This window comes from Neodiprion lecontei, chromosome 6 (genome assembly GCF_021901455.1).
Source record: "Neodiprion lecontei isolate iyNeoLeco1 chromosome 6, iyNeoLeco1.1, whole genome shotgun sequence".
Lineage (NCBI taxonomy): Eukaryota > Metazoa > Arthropoda > Insecta > Hymenoptera > Diprionidae > Neodiprion > Neodiprion lecontei.
The window spans coordinates 3,045,643-3,058,850 of record NC_060265.1 but is presented as its reverse complement, the minus strand read 5'-3'; the positions used below and the strand labels follow the sequence as shown (position 1 = coordinate 3,058,850).

General features: G+C 41.2%; 1 protein-coding gene across 1 annotated transcript in view; it reads right to left on the bottom strand.

Annotated features, from left to right (window-relative positions):
* The window catches only part of LOC107221498 (ets DNA-binding protein pokkuri), a 97,217-nt gene that overhangs the window by 62,033 nt on the left and 21,976 nt on the right, over positions 1-13,208 (bottom strand). The window contains exon 2 of the mRNA XM_015660505.2: positions 5,168-5,389. The gene's annotated coding sequence lies outside the window, so the exon portion shown is untranslated. The remainder of the gene's footprint in view (positions 1-5,167; positions 5,390-13,208) is intronic.

Here is a 13,208-nt window from a genome sequence, read left to right as displayed (position 1 = left end):
CGGAGACAAGTTCAGGGCGCTGGATGGATCCGAGATAATTTCGTGCTAGTAAAGAAGGAAAGGCCAGGTCATCTAGCCGTATATACAAGGTGTCCCGTTCAAATCCTTATATTCTTCACATGCTTGTAACTAAGCGTTTGATCACGTGCGACCGAGCATACAATCGTGCGTACACCGTACGTGTCGCTCGAATACTTCCGTGTCGCTACAAAAAGAAAAGCAAAGAAAAGAAAAAAGCAAGTCGGTCGACTTGAATAAACTAGCTTCAATTTCTGTGAAATACGTCATTTTATTAGCAATTAGCGATATCGTTTTTCGTCGCCGTAGCACAAGCGAACCACAAATTGAACCAACGGACTTGACACGGACATGAACACTCTTTCCGAGCGTACGCGTTGCCTGGTAGTTATTATCCGAGAAACGGAACACGCAGGCACAGATTACGTTCACATCACGCTCGAGTGACCGCGGGATATAATTTTCGATAAAAGCTAATGGTTCACAAGTATTGGCGGGGTTTTTCCTGCTTCACCTCTACAAACCATCCAAATGAAATACAGTATGCAAATGTATTTGAATAAACTGTGCGCGGTAGCGTGGGCATCGTGTCGTTTATTCCACGATCTACGTACGAGAAGAAACCAGAAATTTGCGACCATGCGGACTGAAATGTCGTCGACGATTTACTTCCTCTTTGCGCGTATACTCGGTGGAAATAACAAAACATGAAGAAAGTACAATTATCGAAGGATGTAAAGTCACGGGTTAGGTCAGACTAAAACTTTTGCAAGAAAAGAAGTCGTTGGTTGGCATGCGAGGTAGAATAATAACCTCCTCTGGTCGCGCGGAAAGCCCACAAGCACGTAAAGCACGCTGTGTATGGGTAGGTATACATCTTACACCCGACTATCGCATACCGTGACATCACTTCCGTGTTCCGCGATTAGCCAATAACACAGTATGTACAGCAGAGGGATGGGAGGAGAGGATGGAAGGTCTCTTCGTTCGGTCGGGTCTTCCGCAACAACGGAGATCCCCGGTCCCACTTGCCCGAGAAGCCGTTGAAGAACGCGCGTGTGCAGATGACCCCCGGGTCGAGGCATTTCGTCTCGGTAGACGTCGACTTTTCCGTAGACATATAATATTATGCGCAAAATAGTCGTGAAACCAAAAACTCACGACGTTGTGATAAAAATGATACGCGTCCGGAGTTCAAACGCCGCAAGTTATAACGATCCAGGGGACGTTGGTTCATCGATTGCGGTACCGTATAAATCGATCCTATAAAACGACGATCGTGACTTGTTCCTACCGGTTACAATGACAGTTGCGATTAGTTAATAAATGAACACAATATCCCAACGCAACGCGAGAAACGATAAAAAATAGAGGAGGCGAGGGGCAAGAGCGAGATAACGTTGCTCGTAATACCCTTCCTGACGTATTCCGTAAACAAAGCCCGGTCGTCGAGGCGATAGAAGTGTAAGGTAGTGGGTTACCGGTAGATCGCTGCCTACTTCTTCACCTGCACGTTCGTCCCCGAGGACCTTATCGGTCTGGACGTAAGAGGATGAAAGACGGGGGGAGAGAGAGAGAGAGAGAGAGATAGAGAGAACCAAAGCGTTGTCACACACCGGTGCTCACAATCTATTAGTTGCGTGTGCACTATATCGGAGATACGTTGGGGAACCACGCAGGTTGCAGTTAGCATCGAGGAAAGTGGAAGAAACATATATCCTGAATTGCGCCTACTTCGGAGGCGTCGGTTCAGTTTTTTACCCAGTCTCCGTGATTGTTATAAAAAGTTTCCCTAAAAAAGACTGGAATCGATATGATACCACGGTGTCCGGTGGTCCTGGAAACTGTCCTTGAATTTTTCTTGTGTCCTGAAAATATTCTGGAAATGTCCTTCAATTTTTTATGAATTTTTTATACTTCTTTTTTTATAGATGTTATTTTAATGGGAGAGAGTCAAATGGTACGTGAGGCACTCCTTAGACTCGAGATGAAGATCCTAATACGATCGAGAAGACTGCTAGTTCAGCAACGAATAACGATTGGACCTTGTCACAGGTTTTCTTTATACTCTTACAATTGTATGATAAAAACGTAATTGCGTAATTAAAGATGCATTTTTCAACTTGTATCAAGTGCAAACTGTGCAGTTGGATAGGCTATAGTAGTGTTGAAATTAATTCAACCGGTTTAACATGTAAGTGAAATAATAACAATGCATGTGCGTACGTGCATCGATCAGAGGAAAACAACCGGCTTAACCAAAATAAAACAAAGCTGCATATATTCCAAAAATTGACCGCAAACGATGAATTTTAGTTGCGGCTTTGTGTGAAATGGGTAAGAAAAAATTGAAGTCAAAGCGGTAGTGGATATACGTTAAAAAGAATTGTTATTTTTTGTTTCTTTTTTCCGTTGCAGTCAATTCATCACGCGGATATTTCAACTAACCATAAGCGCGTACTTCGCACGACCGTCTCGCGAAATGCGGTATAACACTAATTGCAACGATAACAGCAAAAATTCGAATGAGATTCGCGTCGTTTCGTCATATAAGAATTTAACGATACAGTAACGCGATAACGTTATTTTCGCGAATCTCGCCGGCATATAAATCGACGATAAACAGCAAAAATGTTGAAATTTATATTCAAACCGATCACCTCTCGCGCCTGCCTCGATCAACCAAAACCAGCATTCTTTCACACCGTAGAAAGCAGCATCGTTATTCTAACAAATAAAACCGTCAGCGATTAACTAACGATCCGTATTCCTGACCACGTAATTAATATTCATACATAATACGCATTTGCTCGCCCTCGTTTATAGATATAATAGAAATAAACCGATCTTAAGTTTGTCCGGGGATTTAAGAACCGAATCGAATGGAATAGAATTGGCATAGATGCGGACGTGGAACGGCGGTCGGTTGGTTGGGTTTATGAAAGCTTTTGGTTAAAATCCTGTTAAAGAGATACATGTACAGGCGTACAAGCATCTGCGGCGACGCGTCGATATAGGTGTGTGATTGTTATGCTAATCGGAGGCGAGTGCCGGGAGTCTGTGCCAAACACGTTTTGTTCAAGGGCCATTGTACCCGATAAGCCGGCGCGAAGCAAACACTTTCGACGGAGAGTCTTGTCGCCTGTCTGTCCCTCTCTCCTTCTCTTTCAGCCATCATTCTCTCTTTCGACTTAACATCGATCCCGTGAGGCGTGGAAAAGAGTAGCCTGAAAAATGCACCCGTAGGCAGGGGATTAATAATAATTTCCTAATGTTTGTCTTCGGCGAGAACGGACCTGCGCAAACTAGCGAGACACGTCGATACACAAGAATAAGAAGAAGTCGAGGTTGAAGACCGCTTCACCTCTAGACATCCTAACAGGCGTCGCGTTCGTACACCACCACCAACGACACGTCACGTCTCCTCCCGCTGATGCCCGACGACGTACCTAAGTCTCGTTTTTATACTTTTCCAGGATCTCGACAGACTTATCAAGGACGAATTGGATCAGGCCTGACATTTTTCTTTGATTCCAAGCGCTTGTTGACGCGTGGGATCGCTCCGATTGAAACCATAGTTATCTAGGCCTGTCGGATGGAGCATATATCGGATTAGAAAAACCTTAATGTAGTAGACTGTGAAACAAAAGGGGTGAGAAGAAACACGCTTGCCTACACCGGAAAGTCTACCCCGCTGTGTTCCGACCTGTAGAAAAAACATGTAACATGAATATACTTTCATACGTATAAGGTACGATGTCGCGACATCGCATCCCCAGGATGCATTTACAATCAGTTCAATAGCGGTTTCAATATGCAAAAGTTTGTTTCACGCGTTAATTATCGGTCAATCGATCTTTCAAGCTGAGACCACAACGAACATATGATATATTTGCGAGGAAATTGTCTATCGGATGGGTGAGAAGAATGTAAAAAGACGCAGCGTGTAACGCTGGAACAACAAAAAACGCATTTTTGAGTTTCGCACTTGGCACGCTCGGCCTTGATGTTTAAACCGGAATTCCGTGTCATACAGCCTCATATAGTCTACGATAATTGGTTTTGAAAAACATAAATCTGTTTGGCTTGTTTTAACCAACTGGGATTACCTGAATGAGTCAAGTGTATTCGGTGTAACGCGGTTCTGTAGATAAACATGACGTTCGGTTAAACTTTACTCGCTTGCGTCACTGCATCACGATCTGCCAGCCCGATACTCTCGGTATAAGCAAAAAGAACTTCTTCCGCGAAATATATACATATACGTACACATGTACATATACCACAAGAGACGAAGTGAGGAGATGAGGTTTGCGGTAAATATAATATGATCCAGGAAAGCCAACCCGTGTCTTGTTCACCGTAATTACAAAAAAAGAAAAAAAAAAATAAGAGCAATCTGGATTTCGATGGTGGATAGCGGCTCTCTTGTTATCGATAGAACACAAAAATATCGATGTAAATATATAGTTCAGGTTTGTTTGGTTGCTCGCAGTACATCCGTGGTTCGACATTGCCTTTGGCAAAGGTACCTTTTCCCCCTTTATGATCTTGCAATTAGCAGTTGGCGATCGCGTCAACTGTTCTTCAAGGAAAAAAAAAAAACAATTTTATATTACAAATTTCAAGAATCCATCCACTATATCTATATAAACTATTATTGTAAGAGGTAAAGTTTGTTTGTTTGTACGTAGAGGAGGTAATCTCTGGAACTACTGAACCGATTAAGAAAATTCTCTCACCAATAGAAAGCTAAACACTATCCCTGAATAATATGGGCTATAATTTATTTTTATAAAAATAAGTTTTTACTTCGAATTCTCAATATTTGTACATAAGTTCGAATGAAAAAGCACTACGTTTGACTGCTTTGTCGACGTACGCTAACCAAATGGTTTCACATACGTGAAATATAACATTAGTGTGACGCGACAGATAGCTTTTTCGTTTCGGGATTACAAAGCCATCTTTTGTGCAAGCTTCAAGCTCAGAAATACTTACGTGATCAAGTGTACATTTAACTTAGATTTGTCTTTCCATGCTAAGCCGGGACGGGTCGGCTACTTACTGATAAAAGCGTTTGCATCTAAGAACACCGACGGTATAATAGTATGATAGTGTATGTCATATCGTGTATTCTCGTACTCACTCATTTCTCGACTCCCTGTGCAGGTAATTGGCTGGAGATATGTCGTGTCCGAGAGACTGTGGAGTCTCAAATCGTGGCAACACAGGATGGAACGTGGATAGTAGCTTAGGATGCATCGAGTCGCTGGGTTCGAAGGTGCCGGATACGAGGTGCGAATAAATATGTTCCGAAAGAAATTCGAGACGATTACAAGCTGTTCGGCAAAGTCAACATATCCTGTATCTGGAATGAAACAACGAAATTATGCAGTTTATTTTAAACATCCCGACAATGTATATATATTAGGGTGGTCCTTGTTTAGGGTGTTGACGAATTTTTACCGCCCCATCATTGAAATCAATTTCAAATCATTTAAAAAGCGTCGCCAAATTTTTTCAGATTCTTACAGCGAGTCTGAGACAGCCCGCGTTGTGATCGAAGTTTCTTACGGAAGTGACGTGAGAAAAACTTTTTTTCGCACTGTATATTTTATCGCGAAAGTAATAACGTTCCAAAAAATCTGTAACTGCGAGGTTTTAGTCGGCACAAGTGATGCTGTATGTAAAAAAAAATACACATCATCGTACGAGGCAATCTAGACGAATTGCACTTCCTCTAAATAAAAAAAAAGTCAGGTTTCGAGGTTGTGCAATTCGTCTAGATTGCCTCGTACGATGATGTGTATTTTTTCCCAGGTAGTAGAACTAATTCTCACCAAAACCTCGCGGTCACAGATTATTTGGAACGTTATTACTCTTGCGATAAAATATATACTGAGAAAAAAAGTTTTACCCGTGTTAATTTCGATAAGAAACTTCGATCACAATGCGGACTATCTTAGAGTCGATGTAAAAATCTGAAAAAATTAGGCGATTGATTTCGAATTATTTGAAGTTGATTGGGGGGATGGTCTGGCAAAAATTCGTCGACACCCTGAATAAGGACCACCCTAATATATATATATATATATATATATATATATATATATATATATATATATATATATATATATATATATATATATATACATAGGTTATGACATGGACGTTTTTGAGGTGGGACGCTGAGCATCTTATTAGTTATTATTCGATATATAGAATCAAAATTCATTCGTTAAAATATAATATCAAGAAATTTTTTGTTTTTGTCGTTCACCTGTATGAATCGTATTTGCATAGAGTGAAAAATTGACCGTTTCTCTATAATCTGAAACATTGAAGGTCGAAAAAACCCCAAGTGACAACGACGAAGATTTTGACATCGTGCGTGCGCGGCTGTACTTTCGGCGTTTTGAAATCGGCGTAGCCTATGGGCATGCACGTATCGTTACGCAGGCACGTAACTATGCCGCAGACGCGCAGCGGCTTGAAACATACAACGTGTCGTACGCGTAGAAAGATAGCATGTACAGATGTATTGAAACGTATACGTAATGCAGAAGCACTCGCGCCCTCGAGCCTTGATTAACGCGGCGTCAGTCGCACCGGGTCAATTGACCCCACGACCAAAGCGTCGTCTTCTTCCCACTCGCGGGAATAAAGATAAGAACTAGGAAGAGGAGCCTCGAGCTCAATTCTACTCCGCAAACTTTTACAGATCTGTAGCGACAACCGACGATACGCGCAACAGTTGCACAATTTATTTGTTTCGCTCGTTTCTCCGATATATAAATTGCGGACAAGCATCAGCTACCTAATTTATTTCTATCGTATTTCATCGCAACGCGATCAAGTCGCATTCAATGAAACGTTCAAGGACAAGTATATGCAATAAATGGCCGCATAAACTTTAAAAATATCATGAGAAATACGTATATAATATGTAAGCGATCTAACATCGAACAATTTTAAGTACTATGCAAAGCGTGAATCAAAGATAAAACTTATTAGTATTAGTAATGGAAGAATATTGGATAAGAGCAACGGCCTCACATTTCCTTATCCCCTCCCTGCACGTCGCTCCGAGACGAAGAACCGGCACTAAAAATAGAGACAGTATGAGATTCCTTTAGCACAGAGGTGGAATCATCTTCCTGAATACCAGTGAACTCTGCGTGACAATACTTGGGCAGTTCCGGAATCCTAGCAACGATCTACGCATTTCTCGCCGTAGGGATCCACACTTTTGGCAATACGTTCGTTCTTCGGATCGATACCCCCCCCCCCCCTGCCCAATTTCTTTCGTCCTTGCGACCATATCGTAAATATTTTGAAAACATCGGCGCTACATTATTATTGCACGGTAATTACGCTGCTAATAACTGCAATGCCTAAATGCGTATACGTGTCACGTGTGAGACAAACAAGAGGTGAGAATATACGCTACCCGGATCCGCGATGAGATGAAAAGAGAAGTACTCGTATGTAAGTTTCTTTGCTGACGGCTACTATCGGAAGGTTTTACTGGAAGGGGGATTGTTTCGACGATTATCAGAAAAAACAGCTGCAGCATCGACAACAATCGGAATATTCAATGATCGTCCTTAATTGTACTGTTAGAAACAGTCGACGTGAAAATGTGAGTACCACCAGAAGGCTATGAAAGCTTCAACGATCCAATTACAGTGATACGCTAACAATTAGTCTGATCCCAAATACGAGTGATCATGATTTATGAAAGTGTCACTGATCGGCAGTAATTCGGATCAGTGACACTTTCGAAAATCAAAATTTCGAACAATTAATCTTTGGTTGTTTGATTTTCGCATCTTTGTAATTTCGAAATATTGACTCTTCCAAGTTTTGACCCCCACCCAGAAGGAGGTTATCGCATGTATGTATAACACGTACATATGCGGCGTCCGGTCGAGGTCGTTGTATCTTATCCTCTCCGACGTTTTTATACCTTCATCTAACTTTTGACCTCCGTTTCGTCTTGTATCACGTTACCCTCTGTAAGCGCGTCGCGCCAACTGCAACGCTTTGATTAGACGCGGACTGTAATGTCACAAGCATCTGGGTACGCTTGTTTTTAATTACATGTCGGACCACCGACTGCGCATGATTATAATAGAATATCGGAGGTGTCGGGGACGCGATTAAAGAGTATAATTCCACCACAGATTCAGTCTAGACTGTTTAACTTAAAAAACATTAATATTTTTCAGTTTCGCAAGTGAAGTCATCGTCGTCAAACGAGTCACTGCACCTTCGGCAAGCTGACCCAACAAATAATTTCAGCAAGTTAAGCGGTATTATTGTTTACCCGAAACGCGAAAAGAAAGCAATGCCATATAACATGCAATAATGCCTCCTTATATCAGAGGCTATCATGTACAGCTACATCTATTTTAGAGGTTGTGTTACTCGCTTCGTGCCGACGCTTCAATATCACAAAAGAATCGTTACTCTGTATTAAATAAAAAAAATGAATTCGTACGCTTGATAAGTACACGGATATTTGATGTGGGTGGGAAAGTTTCACGATTATAGGATGCATCAGCTCGATACCAATTGGGTATGATCTCGTTACCGGCGATCTTTGTTGAGAACTACTACCTAAGCCGACCCTGGACAACTATCTCGCATAAAAAAAAAGAAAAGAATAAACAAAGAAAAAAGAAAAAACTTTAGCGGCAAATGTGCATACGTAACGTAGAAGATAGATTTATTGAGTGTTGTATTTGCTTATTTCACGTTGGAATCTTCAGCTTCCTGTACCACGTACGAAGGTCGTAGGGGCGAATAAGAAAGAAGAAACAAAAAAAAAAAAAAAAAAACGATGAAACAACAAAACCGATGACGCGTTGCCGTTAAGATAAACAAGAAGACCTTGATTGAAAATACGAACGAAGCCTTAACGGCGGGCTATCCTGTGAAGAAAACGCTCGATGCTTGAGGAAAAAGAATAAGAGGTATAAAAAAAAAAAAATAAAATAAATAAAACGTGTGATTAATTTAGTAAAAATTCGTAACACGCACCGGACGAGCGTGAAATGCCAGAGTCACCGCAATCGTTCCGGAGGAATAGAAAATTTCGCTCGGAAGGCGGGAGTGACGCGGGAGTGACGCAACTGAATGACAGGAATTATTTTTGGATTCGAACGAGTTCTCGCGCGTGCAGGCAAACGCCTAGGCGAGATAGGCTGACTCGATCGTCGAGGAAGTAGCGGAACAAAGAGATCCGAGGCGACGAGGTCGCGCGACCGCGAGGCCGAGATATTTCGAAGGCACGCGGAAAGACGTCGCGGCGCGTGATACGCCTTACCGGATAACTCGGTCTCGCGTTTAAATTTCGAATCCTCTTTCATGCCAAAAGCAACGGCAATTTTCTCGCCAGCGAACGTGGATTTTTGCCTGAATTTGCACCTTCGGAGAACCCCGACGCTGTCTTTTCCTTGTTCCTTCTTCCCGGTCGTGAGTTATATTTATTCGTCGTCGTGACTGACCAAGAGTCTCTTTCTCAAGTCCAAGGCATACTTGTAATTTACGTTGAGGAGACTGCTCGGCTGTGTAGCGTCGTTGGAAAAAAAATCTGCTACTTTTCAGAATTTATTTCAACTTTATCGACGTATGTGTGGGTGGAAAAAATGATTTGCGATTTTCCACCACGGTACCACCCGAAACAGTTTGTTTAGGTTAAAAGAAAGATTCTGTCAAAAGACGAGCGTTCTGATTTTTCACTTTTGCACGTTCTTTTAAATTTACAAAGTATCGTGAATAAATTATTATCGTTTTCTTTTTTACAATTTTTTATCACTTACATCAATCATAATATCAATTTACGTCACAAGGAAGGTACCGCACTTGTAATATCAAGTCTCCAGTTGATGTTTGAAAAGTGTATCCGACGACTTTTTTATTATTAATTCAATCTGATAAAATAGTTATAATTTAATATGAACATTTAATTTAGGAGAACAAGATTCCCGAATGATATATCGTAGTGTTATGGATCGTGATCTTTGGGTTGAATATAAATGTCAGTAGAGATATAATAATTCAAGTGTTACGACGTGTTTCTTCATAAATTCAAACAAATGTGAAAAAAAAAAACTGGATAAATCAAACAAGCACGATCTTCCGCATAACGTAGAACGCTCAGCTTTTAACGGAACCGTTCTTTCAACCTGAACAAACTTTTCAAGGGATGGTACCATGGTGGGAAATCGCAAATCATTTTTTTTCCGAAACACCTTAACGTACCTATACCAACTTCCCTGACTTCCTTCTCTAGTCCAGGATGCCAATCCTGCAGCTAGCTTCTGCGGAATTTTATATCCTGAATAGGTCGGGGTATCCCGGATTCCAAGAGATGTTTCCACCCGTCCATAAGACACGGAATCGAAAACCCCTACCGGGGTGTAAAAGCTTGATTTCTCTTGAGATGATATTTTTTGGCCCGCAACAACGAGCGCAATTAAAAGTAAACCCGAAAAACCGTAATGTTTTCCGATTCGTACATGCAAAATTCGTAGAGACGTAACCTAACCCCGAGTTTGTTTAGGATCAGACGCACCGCGTGCGATCGCTGCAGCTTAATGGCGGCAGCTGCCGTTTCGCTCCTCCCGTTGGTCCCGGATCCATAGGGAAAGACCACGCGAGGAAATGCGAGAATCGAAGAAACGGGAGCCTGTGCAGGCAACCGAGACGTGGACAACGGGGCCGCAAGATGGAGGATCGGGGCCCAGACAGAAGATACGGAGAACGAGACGGATATTGAGATAAAGAATCGTTCGAGGCAGATGTGTCTGTGTTATTACAGGTTTCGCCTTTCGAAATTTGACACCCTGCAGTCCGACCCGCGTCCTCAAGCCCGTCCGTACAGGTCCAGCTGATGCTCATATACGCATTATACATATGTGTATACATATATGTATATACGTATATTATGTACATATAGCTAATTGGTCAATCAGGTATGATACATCCTAAATATAATCCCGCAAACCCTCGATCCTAGAGCGTTGTGCGTTGCAGCAAATCCCTTTAGTAGTTATGGTTGCAACGGTGTAAAATTGCCGATTTAAACGTGTCTGCACGCTGAACGAGGAGAGAAAGGAAAACAAAGGGATAACTCTTTAAGACAGAAATTGTGAACTTCTCGATGACTAAAGCAAACTGCTACCAAGGTTATAGGTACTATACGTTTTTTTTTAAATTTTACTAGAGACGAGTAATTATCAATTGTAAAATAGTGGATATTAGTTTCGCCTCTTCCCCAGACGCGATAAAAGGATCGTGACGTCACCTCTGATCCCCTTCATTTGCATACACGCTCCTTAGACGATAGCTGAAACTGTTCTATCAATTATGAGATTAACCCAGGCAGGAAATTGAATGAAATTACAACGTACGTGTTGGGCAATTGGAGGTATGCGGTTGGTTCGTGTCTTAAAAACTACTCGCTGATCTTCTAATGGCGTATCTATGCCTATCGACATTATAAACCATCGAAATGGGAGGATGAGAATTGTTAAACAATAACAATTGACCAGTTGCAACCACTCATAGCACTATATCGAGTATACCCGATCACACGTGCAACGACCTTTAATTGTCAAATATATTTACAACGAAGTGCTGTGGTAAATTGGGAATGAAAATATGTTGAACAAAGTAAAAGTAGGTATAAATAGTTATAACTGTGCAGTGTTTCCACTGATCTTGGGTTTTAATTTGGGTAATTTTTGTAGCATAACTCACATTTACAGAGTAATTTGTAAGGCGAACACGTAACGGGGCAGGTTTGGTCCGGTAACTTTGGTTTCTTCTACCGATTTAAAAACCTTCCGCACCACTCCAGCCAGCAGCTAATTACGACATAAACTTTTCCGGGGAGATTTTTTTCCAAATCATTCGGGATGGTTATTAAATTCGTATTTGCTCTCAAAGACCCTCGAGTCGAATGCCAACAATTGAACGTTAATTATTGAAGAAAAATTGGACGGACGACAGGATAAAAATAATTGCCGAATAAACATTGAGCCAAAAAACTCCTTGAATAATGAAATTATTAGTAGGTATTTGCATGCTGAACAAAATAAGAAAATGAATTCGTTACAATATTTTGAAAGAGCATTTCGACAGGAAGGCGCCAGCGCGCACTTCTTATTTTCAAAAACGTCAAGTTTTGCAGACAGTACGAGTTTCTTATGCATACGTATATAATAAGCATATGTATAAATATTACAGCTGCACTTATGCAGCGCTACCTTTTCTTACGGTATAAGGTAAGTAGGTAAGAATCACTGGGTAGATTTGTAAACATCACCAGGAAGGCTTCTTAACTCGTTTGAATCCCTCCTCATTGTAAGAGGCAGAGGTTCGCAGCCGCTGAACCATTTTCTTCTTCATCCTCTCCCCTTTGATTGATTATCGGAATCCATCCGAAAAAACAGTCGAATTTCATTGAAAGCACAAGTGCAGTCAACTCTTTATCAAGCCAATCAGAGGTAGTGTTTTCGTTAATGAGAATAGTTTTCGGGTGTGGTTCCAAGGCAGAAACCACTTAAAACATATGCACAATGAAACTTTTGAACTCGGTCATGTGTATTACTTGATATACGATTATACTTGAAGAAAACCTGCGACTAAATACCGAGGATGTACTTTTAACGAATTTTACCGACAGAAAAAAGACCCTTTTCACCTTTTCGTTGAATAAGTTGCGGTGGCCATTGATCGGTAAAAAGTTATCCACGCCAGCTTTCACCCGATTCACAATACGCTGTAACGAAACACGTTGGCTCACCTTTACAGTTGAGCCGATAAACAACCGCGAGTCCCACGAGTTTTTCCCCAAAAAATGAAGCCAAATATTTGGCGGATTAGAGTGATGTTAGCCAAGTTGAATCCTACAAATGTTTTCCCCATTATTTCATTAGGCATCCAATCATGTGAACAAGTGATCCTTCATTATTTACTCTTATTGTTAGATGAAAACCCGCCAAAACCGGTGATCCGCCTTTGAGATTCCGTCACATTTAGGAGTAAGAGTAGAATTAAGAAAAAATAATACTTATTGTTAGTAAAACACGAGGATGAAGTTAGTAACGTTACCGTAACGAAGCATGCTTCAGAGAAAAATGGCTACTTCGCATCTTCAGGAATGTCTAAAATTC